Genomic DNA, 13,350 nt, shown 5'->3' with positions numbered 1-13,350 from the left:
GTTCCTATTTCTCCACATCATCTCCAACACCTGTTGTTTCCTGACTTTTTAATGATAGCCATTCTAACTGCTGTGAGATGGTATCTCATTGATTGTGGTTTTGATTTGCATTTCTCTGATGGCGAGTGATGATGAGCATTTTTTCATGTGTCTGTTGGCTGTATGAATGTCTTCTTTTGAGAAATGTCTGTTCATATCCTTTGCCCACTTTTTGATGGGGTTGTTTGTTTTTTTCTTGTAAATTTGTTTGAGTTCTTTGTAGATTCTGGATATTAGCCCTTTGTCAGATGAGTAGATTGCAAAAATTTCTCCCATTCTGTAGCTTGCCTGTTCACTCTGATGGTAGTTTCTTTTGCTGTGCAGAAGCTCTTTAGTTTAATGAGATCCCATTTGTCAATTTTGGCTTTTGCTGCCGTTGCTTTTGGTGTTTTAGACATGAAGTCCTTGCTCATGCCTATGTCCTGAATGGTACTACCTAGGTTTTCTTCTAGGGTTTTTATGGTATTAGGTCTAACATTTAAGTCTCTAATCCATCTTGAATTAATCTTCGTATAAGGAGTAAGGAAAGGATCCAGTTTCAGCTTTCTACTTATGGCTAGCCAATTTTCCCAGCACCATTTATTAAATAGGGAATCCTTTCCCCATTTCTTGTTTCTCTCAGGTTTGTCAAAGATGAGATGGCTGTAGATGTGTGGTATTATTTCTGAGGACTCTGTTCTGTTCCATTGGTCTATATCTCTGTTTTGGTACCAGTACCATGCTGTTTTGGTTACTGTAGCCTTGTAGTATAGTTTGAAGTCAGGTAGCGTGAAGCCTCCAGCTTTGTCCTTTTGACTTAGGATTGTCTTGGCAATGCGGGCTCTTTTTTGGTTCCATATGAACTTTAAAGCAGTTTTTTCCAATTCTGTGAAGAAACTCATTGGTAGCTTGATGGGGATGGCATTGAATCTATAAATAACCTTGGGCAGTATGGCCATTTTCACGATATTGATTCTTCCTATCCATGAGCATGGTATATTCTTCCATTTGTTTGTGTCCTCTTTGATTTCACTGAGCAGTGGTTTGTAGTTCTCCTTGAAGAGGTCCTTTACATCCCTTGTAAGTTGGATTCCTAGGTATTTTATTCTCTTTGAAGCAATTGTGAATGGAAGTTCATTCATGATTTGGCTCTCTGTCTGTTACTGTTGTATAAGAATGCTTGTGATTTTTGCACATTAATTTTGTATCCTGAGACTTTGCTGAAGTTGCTTATCAGCTTAAGGAGATTTTGGGCTGAGACAAGGGGGTTTTCTAAATATACAATTATGTCATCTGCAAACAGGGACAATTTGACTTCTTCTTTTCCTAACTGAATACCCTTTATTTCTTTCTCTTGCCTGATTGCCCTAGCCAGAACTTCCAACACTATGTTGAATAGGAGTGGTGAGAGAGGGCATCCCTGTCTTGTGCCAGTTTTCAAAGGGAATTTTTCCAGTTTTTGCCCATTCAGTTTGATATTAGCTGTGGGTTTGTCATAAATAGCTCTTATCATTTTGAGGTACGTTCCATCAATACCGAATTTATTGAGCGTTTTTAGCATGAAGGGCTGTTGAATTTTGTCAAAAGCCTTTTCTGCATCTATTGAGATAATCATGTGGTTCTTGTCTTTGGTTCTGTTTATATGCTGGATTACATTTATTGATTTGCGAATGTTGAACCAGCCTTGCATCCCAGTGATGAAGCCCACTTGATCATGGTGGATAAGCTTTTTGATGTGCTGCTGAATCCGGTTTGTCAGTATTTTATTGAGGATTTTTGCATCGATGTTCATCAGGGATATTGGTCTAAAATTTTCTTTTTTTGTTGTGTCTCTGCCAGGCTTTGGTATCAGGATGATGTTGGCCTCATAAAATGAGTTAGGGAGGAGTCCCTCTTTTTCAATTGATTGGAATAGTTTCAGGAGGAATGGTACCAGCTCCTCCTTGTACCTCTGGTAGAATTCAGCTGTGAATCCATCTGGTCCTGGACTTTTTTTGGTTGGTAGGCTATTAATTATTGCCTCAATTTCAGAGCCTGCTATTGGTCTATTCAGGGATTCAACTTCTTCCTGGTTTAGTCTTGGAAGAGTGTAAGTGTCCAGGAAATTATCCATTTCTTCTAGATTTTCTAGTTGATTTGCATAGAGGTGTTTATAGTATTCTCTGATGGTAGTTTGTATTTCTGTGGGGTCGGTGGTGATATCCCCTTTATCATTTTTTATTGCGTCTATTTGATTCCTCTCTCTTTTCTTCTTTATTAGTCTTGCTAGCGGTCTGTCAATTTTGTTGATCTTTTCAAAAAACCAACTCCTGGATTCATTGATTTTTTGGAGGGTTTTTTGTGTCTCTATCTCCTTCAGTTTCAGTTCTGCTCTGATCTTAGTTATTTCTTCCCTTCTGCTAGCTTTTGAATGTGTTTGCTCTTGCCTCTCTAGTTCTTTTAATTGTGATGTTAGAGTGTCAATTTTAGATCTTTCCTGCTTTCTCTTGTGGGCATTTAGTGCTATAAATTTCCCTCTACACACTGCTTTAAATGTGTCCCAGAGATTCTGGTATGTTGTATCTTTGTCCTCATTGGTTTCAAAGAACATCTTTATTTCTGCCTTCATTTCGTTATGTACCCAGTAGTCATTGAGGAGCAGGTTGTTCAGTTTCCATGTAGTTGAGCGGTTTTGATTGAGTTTCTTAGTCCTGAGTTCTAGTTTGATTGCACTGTGGTCTGAGAGACAGTTTGTTATAATTTCTTTTCTTTTACATTTGCTGAGGAGTGCCTTACTTCCAATTATGTGGTCAATTTTGGAATAAGTGTGATGTGGTGCCGAGAAGAATGTATATTCTGTTGATTTGGGGTGGAGAGTTCTATAGATGTCTATTAGGTCCGCTTGGTGCAGAGATGAGTTCAATTCCTGGATATCCTTGTTAACTTTCTGTCTCGTTGATCTGTCTAATGTTGACAGTGGAGTGTTGAAGTCTCCCATTATTATTGTATGGGAGTCTAAGTCTCTTTGTAAATCTCTAAGGACTTGCTTTGTGAATCTGGGTGCTCCTGTATTGGGTGCATACATATTTAGGATAGTTAGCTCTTCCTGTTGAATTGATCCCTTTACCATTATGTAATGGTCTTCTTTGTCTCTTTTGATCTTTGATGGTTTAAAGTCTGTTTTATCAGAGACTAGGATTGCAACCCCTGCTTTTTTTTGTTCTCCATTTGCTTGGTAGATCTTCCTCCATCCCTTTATTTTGAGCCTATGTATGTCTCTGCATGTGAGATGGGTCTCCTGAATACAGCAGACTGATGGGTCTTGACTCTTTATCCAGTTTGCCAGTCTGTGTCTTTTAATTGGAGCATTTAATCCATTAACATTTAAGGTTAATATTGTTATGTGTGAACTTGATCCTGCCATTATGATATTAACTGGTTATTTTGCTCGTTAGTTGATGCAGTTTCTTCCTAGCCTCGATGGTCTTTACATTTTGGCATGTTTTTGCAATGGCTGGTACCAGTTGTTCCTTTCCATGTTTAGGGCTTCCTTCAGGGTCTCTTGTAAGGCAGGCCTGGTGGTGACAAAATCTCTAAGCATTTGCTTATCTGTAAAGGATTTTATTTCTCCTTCACTTATGAAACTTAGTTTGGCTGGATATGAAATTCTGGGTTGAAAATTCTTTTCTTTAAGAATGTTAAATATTGGCCCCCACTCTCTTCTGGCTTGTAGACTTTCTGCCGAGAGATCTGCTGTTCGTCTGATGGGCTTCCCTTTGTGGGTAACCCGACCTTTCTCTCTGGCTGCCCTTAAGATTCTTTCCTTCATTTTAACTTTGGTGAATCTGGCAATTATGTGTCTTGGAGTTGCTCTTCTCGAGGCGTGTCTTTGTGGTGTTCTCTGTATTTCCTGAATTTGAATGTTGGCCTGCCCTACTAGGTTGGGGAAGTTCTCCTGGATGATATCCTGAAGAGTGTTTTCCAACTTGGTTCCATTTTCCCCCTTACTTTCAGGCACCCCAATCAGACGTAGATTTGGTCTTTTTACATAATCCCATACTTCTTGCAGGCTTTGTTCATTTCTTTTTCTTCTTTTTTCTTTTGGTTTCTCTTCTCGCTTCATTTCATTCATTTGATCCTCAATCGCTGATACTCTTTCTTCCAGTTGATCGAGTCGGTTACTGAAGCTTGTGCATTTGTCACGTATTTCTCGTGTCATGGTTTTCATCTCTGTCATTTCATTTATGACCTTCTCTGCATTTATTAGACTAGCTGTCAATTCTTCCACTCTTTTTTCAAGATTTTTAGTTTCTTTGCGCTGGGTATGTAATTCCTCCTTTAGCTCTGAGAAGTTTGATGGACTGAAGCCTTCTTCTCTCATCTCGTCAAAGTCATTCTCTGACCAGGTTTGATCCGTTGCTGGCGATGGGCTGCGCTCCTTTGCAGGGGGAGAGGCGCTCTTATTTTTTGAATTTCCAGCTTTTCTGCCCTGCTTTTTCCCCATCTTTGTGGTTTTATCTGCCTCTGGTCTTTGATGATCATGATGTACTGATGGGGTTTTGGTATAGGTGTCCTTCCTGTTTGATAGTTTTCCTTCTAACAGTCAGGACCCTCAGCTGTAGGTCTGTTGGAGATTGCTTGAGGTCCACTCCAGACCCTGTTTGCCTGGGTATCAGCAGCAGAGGTTGCAGAAGATAGAATACTGCTGAACAGCGAGTGTACCTGTCTGATTCTTACTTTGGAAGCTTCCTCTCAGGGGTGTACTCCACCCTGTGAGGTGTGGGGTGTCAGACTGCCCCTAGTGGGGGATGTCTCCCAGTTAGGCTACTCAGGGGTCAGGGACCCACTTGAGCAGGCAGTCTGTCCGTTCTCAGATCTCAACCTCCGTGTTGGGAGATCCACTGCTCTCTTCAAAGCTGTCAGACAGAGTCGTTTGCATCTGCAGAGGTTCTTGCTGCTTTTGTTGTTGTTGTTGTTAACTGTGCCGTGTCCCAGAGGTGGAGTCTACAGAGACAGGCAGGTTTCCTTGAGCTGCTGTGAGCTCCACCCAGTTCAAGCTTCCCAGCGCCTTTGTTTACCTACTTAAGCCTCAGCAATGGCGGGCGCCCCTCCCCCAGCCTGGCTGCTGCCTTGCGGTTAGATCGCAGACTGCTGTGTTAGCAATGAGGGAGGCTCCGTGGGCGTGGGACCCTCCCGGCCAGGTGTGGGATATATTCTCCTGGTGTGCCCATTTGCTTAAAGTGCAGTATTGGGGTGGGAGTCACCTGATTTTCCAGGTGTTGTGTGTCTCAGTTCCCCTGGCTAGGAAAAGGGATTCCCTTCCCCCTTGCACTTCCCAGGTGAGGCGATGCCTCGCCCTGCTTCAGCTCTCACTGGTTGGGCTGCAGCAGCTGACCAGCACTGATTGTCCGGCACTCCCTAGTGAGATGACCCCAGTACCTCAGTTGAAAATGCAGAAATCACCGGCCTTCTGTGTCGCTCGCGCTGGGAGTTGTAGACTGGAGCTGTTCCTATTCAGCCATCTTGCTCCGAAGCGCTATTTGCTTTCTATTTGCCCATCTGTTTTTTTTTGTTTGTTTGTTTTTTGTTTTTTTGAGACAGAATCTTACTCTGTCGCCCAGGCAGGAGTACAGTGGCATGATCTCGGCTCACTGCAACCTCCACCTCCCAAGTTCAAGTGATTCTCCTGCTTCAGCCTCCTGAGTAGCTAGGAGTACAGGCGTCTACCACCAAGCCATGCTAAAATTTGTATTTTTAGTAGAGATGGGTTTTCACCATGTTGGCCAGGCTGGTCTCGATCTCCTGACCTCAGGTGATCTGCCCGCCTTGGCCTCCCAAAGTGCTGAGATTACAGGCATGAGCCATGGCTCCTGGCCTGTCCATCTGTTCTTTGCTTCCTTTTTCTGTCTTCTTTTGGATTAAATATTTTGAAAATGATCTTCTTAGTTGACTGATTGGTTAGAACTTCTTTTTAGTGGTCGCTTTTGAATTTATGGCATGCTTCTTTAACTTATCATAGTATACTTTTAAGTGTTATTATGTCACTTTACTGACAGTATAGGAATCTTGCAACAATATGTTCCATTTCTCCCTTCCTAGTCTTTGAGCTATTATTGTCATGCATTTTTATTTTTTGATATGTTATAAATCCTATATTATATTGTCATTATTTTTGTTTCAATGGTTAATTATCTTTTAAAGAGATTTGAATAATAAGACAACCTCTTCTATTTTTTTTTGGTATACTCTTTATTCCTTTGTGTATATCCAGATTTCTTTCTGGTATCTTTCTCCCTCTGTCTGAAGCACTTCCTTCAACATTTGTTTTATTTTTTTAAATTATGTTTTGAGATGGAGTCTCACTCTGTCACCCAGGCTGGAGTACAGTGGTGCGATCTTGGCTCACTGCAACCTCTGCCTCCCAGGTTCAAGCGATTCTCCAGCCTCAGCCTTCTGAGTAGCTGGGATTACAGGTGCCCGCCACCAAGCCTGGCTAATTTTTGTATTTTTAGTAGAGATGGGGTTTCACCATGTTGGTCAGGCTGGTCTCAAACTACTGACCTCGTGATCCGCCCACCTCAGCCTCCCAAAGTGCTAGGATTACAGGTGTGAGCCACTGCACCTGGCCTCAACATTTATTGTAATGATGGTGGAAAAGTCTTTAATGTGGAATTCTAGGTTCAGAGTGTTTTTCCCTTTTAGGTTCCTTTCTTCCCTCTCTTTCTTCTTCCCTCCATCCCTCTCTTTTCCTTTCCTCCCTCCCTCCTTCCCTTCCTTCCTCCCTCCCTTCCTCCCTCCCTTCATCCCTCCCTTCCTCCCTCTCTTCTTTTCTTACCTTCACCCAGCCTGGAGTGCAGTGGCATAATCTTGGCTCACTGCAACCTCTGCCTCCTGGGTCCAAGCAATTCTCCTGTCTCAGCCTCCCAAATAGCTGGGATTACAGGTGTACACCACCACTCCCAGCTAATTTTCATATTTTTAGTAGAGACAGGGTTTCACCATGTTGGCCAGGCTAGTCTTGAACTCCTGACCTCAAGTGATCCACCTACCTGGACCTCCCAAAGTGCTGGGTTTACAGGTGTGAGCCACCAAGCCCAGCCTCCCTTTAGGTATTTTAAAGATTCTGCTCTAGTGCCTTTTCACTTGCATTTCTTATCCTTGCCTCTCTGTCCCTGGCATGTTTGGTTGCTTTTTTCCTCTAGATATTCTCCTTACCCCAAATGCCGTGTAGCACAGATTTTGAATGAGTGAGATGTGCCTTAATGTAGTTTTCTTTATTTTTTTTCTGTGTTTGGAGTTTGCTGAGCTTGTTGGATCTCTGGGTTTATAGTTTTCATCAAATTTTAAAATGTTTTCATTCAATATTTCTATAAGTAATTTTTTTCTGACTACCTCTCTTCTTTTGGGGACTTCATTTTTGTGTGTAAAAGGCCTCTTGCAATTGTCCCATAGTTCACTGATGTTTTGTGTATTTTTTCCAGCCTTTTACTTTCTGTATTTCCTTTTTGTTTTGTTTCTATTGCTATGTCTTCAATTTCACTAATGTTTTCTTCCACAGTTTCTAATGTGTTCTTTTTTTTAAGCACCTTGTTGTGTGCACAGATGATCTACTTTTAATCCCATCCAGTGTACTTTTCGTTTTAGATATTGTAATTTTCACTTCTAGAATTTTGATTTGGGTCTTTTAAAAATGTCATCTATGACTCTACTTAATTCTTTGAATATACAAAATACAATTATAAGGACTGTTTTAATGTCTTTTTTTTTTTTGGAGATGAAGTCTTGCTCTGTCACCTATGCTGGAGTGCAGGGGTGCGATCTCGGCTCACTACAACCTCTGCCTCCTGGGTTCAGGTGATTCTCCTGCCTCAGCTTCCCGAGTTGCTGGGACTATAGGCGCCCACCACCATGCCCAGCTAATTTTTTTTTTTTTTTTTGTATTTTTAGTAGAGATGGAGTTTCACTGTGTTAGCCAGGATGGTCTCGATTTCCTGACCTTGTGATCTGCCCGCCTCAGCCTCCCAAAGTGCTGAGATTACAGGCATGAGCAACCACACCTGGCCTGTTTTAATGTCTTTGTCTGCTAATTCTGACATCTGTGTTAGTTATGGGCCAGTTTCAATTAATCTTTCTGCTCATTATGAATCTTGTTCTTCTGCTTCTATGTTTGCATGTGTATATTTTTTAGTAGATGCCAGACATTGTACATTTTTGCTTTTTAGGTGCTGGGTAGTTTTGTTTTCTTAAAATATTTTTGATATTTGTTATACTTCAATATTCTTGAGCTTCCCTCTCCAGGATGCAGTTAGGTTACTTGGAAATAGTTTAATCTTTTCAGATTAGTTTAATCCTATTAAAATTTGTTTAGCAGGATCAGAGTAGCATCTAGTCTTGGGCTAATTATTTCCCTCTACCAGGGCAAGACCCTTCTTACTACTCTAGCCACTGCCCCATGGACAATGAGGTTTTCCAGTCTGGTTGGAGGGAATAGGCTCTATTTCTGGCTCTTAGTGAATTACTCTTCCCTGTAATCCTTTCAGGTTGTTCTTTCCAAGCTGATATGGTTTGGATGTTTTGTCCCCTCCAAATCTCATGTTGAAATGTGATCCTCAAGTGTGGGGCTGAGTGGAAGGTGTTGGTTTGTCGGTTCATAGACGTGGATACCTCATGAATAGCCTAGTGCCATCACCTTGGTGATAGATGAGTTCTTGCTCTTAGTTCACATGAGAGCTAGTCGTTTAAAAGAGTCTGGCATCTTTCTTGCTCTCTCTCTCACCATGTGATATGCCAGGTCCTCCTTTACTGTCTACCATGATTGTAAGCTTCCTGAGGCCTAACCAGAAACTGAGAAGAAGTTGGTGACGTGCTTGTACAGCATGCAGAACTATGATTTAAAATAACCCTCTTTTATTTATAAATTACCAAGTTTCAAGTATTCCTTTATAGTAATACAAACAGACTAATACCAGTGTTGGGTAGTTTTTTTTTTTTTTTTTTTTTTTTTTTTACATAAATGCAATGAATGCATTCATTACTCTCCTGAATACTCAAGACTTTCACAGTGCTCTGGGGTTCTTTTGCTGTATCTTCTTCTCTCTGGTCCTCTCTTTTATGAATTCTAGCCCCCGTGGATTTCAAGGACTCTGCATTCTCAACTCAGAGAGTTTTCTGGGTTTTGCGTGGGTTGCCCCTCCCTGTGCCCAGGCCTGGAAGGTCTCATAATGCAGTAAACTGGGGGCACTCAGGGCTTGCCTGCTTTGTTTCCATTTCTCAGGTATCACTGTTTTTCATTGTGTCCTGTTTAGTGTCATGAAAACCTTTGTTTCATATATTTTGTTTGGTTTTTCAGTTGATTCAGGTGAGAGGGTAAATCTACTATTACTCCATCTTGGACAGAAGTACATATTCTTCTATAGGCTTGACATTAGTGAAGGTAAAAAGTTTAAAAAATAATTCTGTTTGCTGTGTATAGGGGAAGAATAGAAACAGAAGGCCACTGGTCCACGGTGAGAGGATGGACACTAGGAATTGGCTGGTGACAGTGGAGTTGGAGAAAGTAGATGCATTGGGGATATATTTTGGAAATTGTATCAGTTGGCTTGGGCTGCTATAACAAAATGCCACAGACTGGGTGGCTTAAATAACAAAAATTTATTTCTCACAGTTCTGGAACGTAAGAAGTCCAAGAGGAAATTGCCAGATGATTCAGTTCTTGGTGAGGATCCTGTTTCTGGTTTGCAGACGACTGCCTTCTTGCTGTATGCTCACATGGAAGAGAGAGTTTTCTCATGTCTCTTCTTATAATGGCACCAATCCCATCATGACAGCCCTATACCCTTGACCTCATGCAAACCTATTAATCTCCCAAAGGTCCCACCTCCAAATACCATCACAATGGGGGCTATGGCTTCAACCTAGAAATTTTGGGGGTGTGGATAAAATTCATTCTATTAAAGAAATACATTTATAAGACTAGCTGTTGGAAGAGTTGGGCAGCAGTGGGAGTAAGGCTTGGTTTGAGGTTAATGAGAAATCAACACTTTCATATCCCACCTTCCTGTTTACCTCTTAGGTCTTGACTTAAAAATACCCAGCAATATGGTATTTCAAGAATGTGCTTCTTAAAACTAAATCACATCGTTCAGATAATATCTTCTTATTGGAAAGTCGGATATTCATAAAATCTTGATAAATAGTTCAGCCACTTTATGCCTCATGCACTCAAATGCATTACATAGTGTATGACTACATAATAAAACCATTGGTCCTTGGGGAAAAGCTTTACTTTCAAGTCACCTAGAGACTCCAAGTTTCTGCTTTTCAAAGACTGTGTCTGAATTATGCAAAACTTCCCCCATTACCTCCAATTCTCAGGGGTCAATATTCTTATTAGGGAAGAAAACACATGGTGTTTGCTGAAAAAGGCTTTGCTATGGATATCTTTATTAAGAATATTGTATTAGATGAATCCGTAGCAGGGTCTTTCTTCTCATCACTCTTTTGGTGAACCTAGTCCAGCCAGAAGAGGCATCCCCAAGAGGACCAAGGGACCCTGGTCCTGAGCCAATGATGTTGGACCTGCCACTTGACCCCCAAGGCAGCCAACAAATGGATTTGTAGCAGCCTGAGAAGGGTCCTGCCATCCAAGATAGGCTGGGCTATTGGAGCCTCTATTCACTGAGAATTTTGATCTAAGAAATACCTCAGCAGGCTGAAGTTGTGAGAAATGTGGAGTGGTCTTGACACAATAGGTGAAAGTTGTGCTTGTTAGTGCATATAGAAATGACTTGAGATGCTTATTTAACATGCCAGTTCCTAGAACTCAGCCCCAGAGATGCAGATTCCATTGTTCTGGCATGGGGCTCAGGCACTGGTAGTGTTTTAAACCAGTCATTTTATGCATCTGGTCCAAGACTACATTTTTGGCCTTTAAAAAAAATTAATGTTGTTTCCTATAATCTCATTTGTTAACTTATTTTCAAGGCTGAGCACACTGGCTCATGCCTGTAATCTTAACATTTGGGAGGCTGAGGCAGGAGGATCGCCTGTGGCCAGGAGTTCAAGACCAGCCTGCGCAACATAGCAAGATCCCATCTCTACAAAAAAATAAAAATAAAATAACGTGGTGCTGCATGCCTGTAGTCCCAGCTACTTGGGAACGTGAGGTGGGAGGATTGCTTGAGCCCAGGAATTTGAACCTGCAGTGAGCTAGGATCGGGCTACTGCACCTGAGCCTGGGCAGTATAGTGAGATACTCTTTTGTATATATATGTGGGGGGGGGGGGGGGGGAGAGAGAGAGAGAGAGAGAGACAGAGAGAGAGAGAATGCAAGAATAAGAACTTCTAAATACTTTTAAACCAGATTCACCAACTGTAAACATTGTGCCACATTTGCTTCTCTCTGTCTCATTATACACATACACAGACACAGACACACACACACCATATACTTTTTTCCTAAACTATCTGAAAGTAGTTTGCACATATCAAGCCTCTTTATTCCTAAATCCTCTAGTATATATTTCCTGAGAATAAGGCTAAAGCTATTCTCTTACACAATCAAAATATGGTGATCAAATTCAGGAAATTTAACAATACTATTGTCTAATCTTCAGTCTGATATCACCAGTTACCCTGATAATTTCCTTTCTATAGCTCAGGGCCCTATCTAGAGAGGAGGGAGACTCAAACTCCCTGAAAACAGCTGACTCACAGAGACTCAAGGCAGACACTCAAGGGCAAGGACCTCCTGCTACATAGACCTGGGGCCTCCTTGGATTGAGGGCCAGCATCTCCAAGACTGGCCTCTGGGATGTTTCTGTTCCTACTGATGCCCCACTGAGGGTCTTGGATTCCCCTATATATCCACCTTATTATTTCCATTGCACATTCTCCCCCATCTCCATTGCTTAAGGCAAGCACATAAGTCTTTATTACTTGCAACTGAGAGTAGGAAAGGAAAGAGAAAATAAATGGAGAGGAAGAGAGTGGGAGAAGTAAGTAGTGAAGCAGCAAACGAAGCTATTTTGCCTTTATAAACCTAGATATTGCTAGATGACCTTGGACAAGTTACATAACATTTACAAGCATCAGAACCAACATCAAAATAAAACCGGCTCTTACTGTGTCCTAAGGGTGGGACAATGGTTTTAAGAACTGAACCTTGGGAGCTATTATGATTGGCAAATGAAAGGATGGGAAAAGTCTACAGATAATGTTCTGTACTTAAGAATGTCCTACTTTGTCATACCCATATATCTACCTTCATGTGGATATTTGCACAAGGTTTTTTTTTTTTTTTTTTTTTTTTTTTTTTTTTTTTTTTTTAAGAGTGGGTGAAAGGAGGAACTCAGTGCACATGACATTGGTAGGGCTGAAATAAAAAACCCCGATTTAGAAATCTGATACAAAAGCAAAGTCATCGTTTTCAAATCAAAACTTGGCTCTGCTTCATTGGCTTGCCTCGTGCTTCTGCACAGGCTTTCGGGGGAGGCTCCCAGGCACATGTGCCTAGAGGCCATCCTGCTAAGTGTGCACATTGGCACATGTGCCTAGAGGCCATCCTGCTAAGTGTGCACATTGGAGCTGTAAGGGCAAGGGTGGCTGCTACCTCACACTGGCTCTGAGAAATATCCAGAGAATGACTCCTTGGCATGAAGTCCAAACACCTTATGTGGTGATCTGGTCCCACTTCAGCCCACTCCTCATCTCCCATCCTCCATCCAGCCACATTCTACCTCTGTAGCTCCTCTACCTCTCAAGGGCCATCATACTTGCTGTTTTCTCTGCTTGAAAAAATATTTTTTCCGGTCTTTGCGTTCTTAAATCCTACTTCCGTTTCTGTGCTCAGCTTTGAAACAACTTCCTAAGTTTCCAGGGAAACCCAAACTTGGGGTAGGTGCTCCTACTTGAAATCCCGATATCCCATGAATTCTCCTCTCTGAGCATTACTGTGATTGTTCACCTTCCTGGACCCCCAAGTCGATTTTATGGTCTGTGAGATCAAGGACTGTGTTTTCTTCACTGTTGTATTTCTGGCTTATAACACAGCAGTTGATGCACAATAGGTGCTCGATAAATATTTATTGAATGAATGAAAGAGAAGCAGGCTCAGGGCTTCTGACAGGTTGCGAATTAAAAATAAAAGAGTAAACTGTGTTTGGTAACATGACACAAACCCACTTGTACCCCCATTTCCACCTCCAACTGTCAGGGAAAGCTCGGAATTATTGCATTAACTAGAAGTCTGGAGTTGGTCTTTAACTTCTTCCTCACCTTCTCTAGTTAAACATCCAACTGGTCACCAAACCCTAGATAGTCCATATCCTAGGGTAACTCAGGTTCTTTCTCATT

This window comes from Rhinopithecus roxellana, chromosome 3 (assembly GCF_007565055.1).
Source record: "Rhinopithecus roxellana isolate Shanxi Qingling chromosome 3, ASM756505v1, whole genome shotgun sequence".
NCBI lineage: Eukaryota > Metazoa > Chordata > Mammalia > Primates > Cercopithecidae > Rhinopithecus > Rhinopithecus roxellana.
This window is presented reverse-complemented; position numbering follows the sequence as displayed.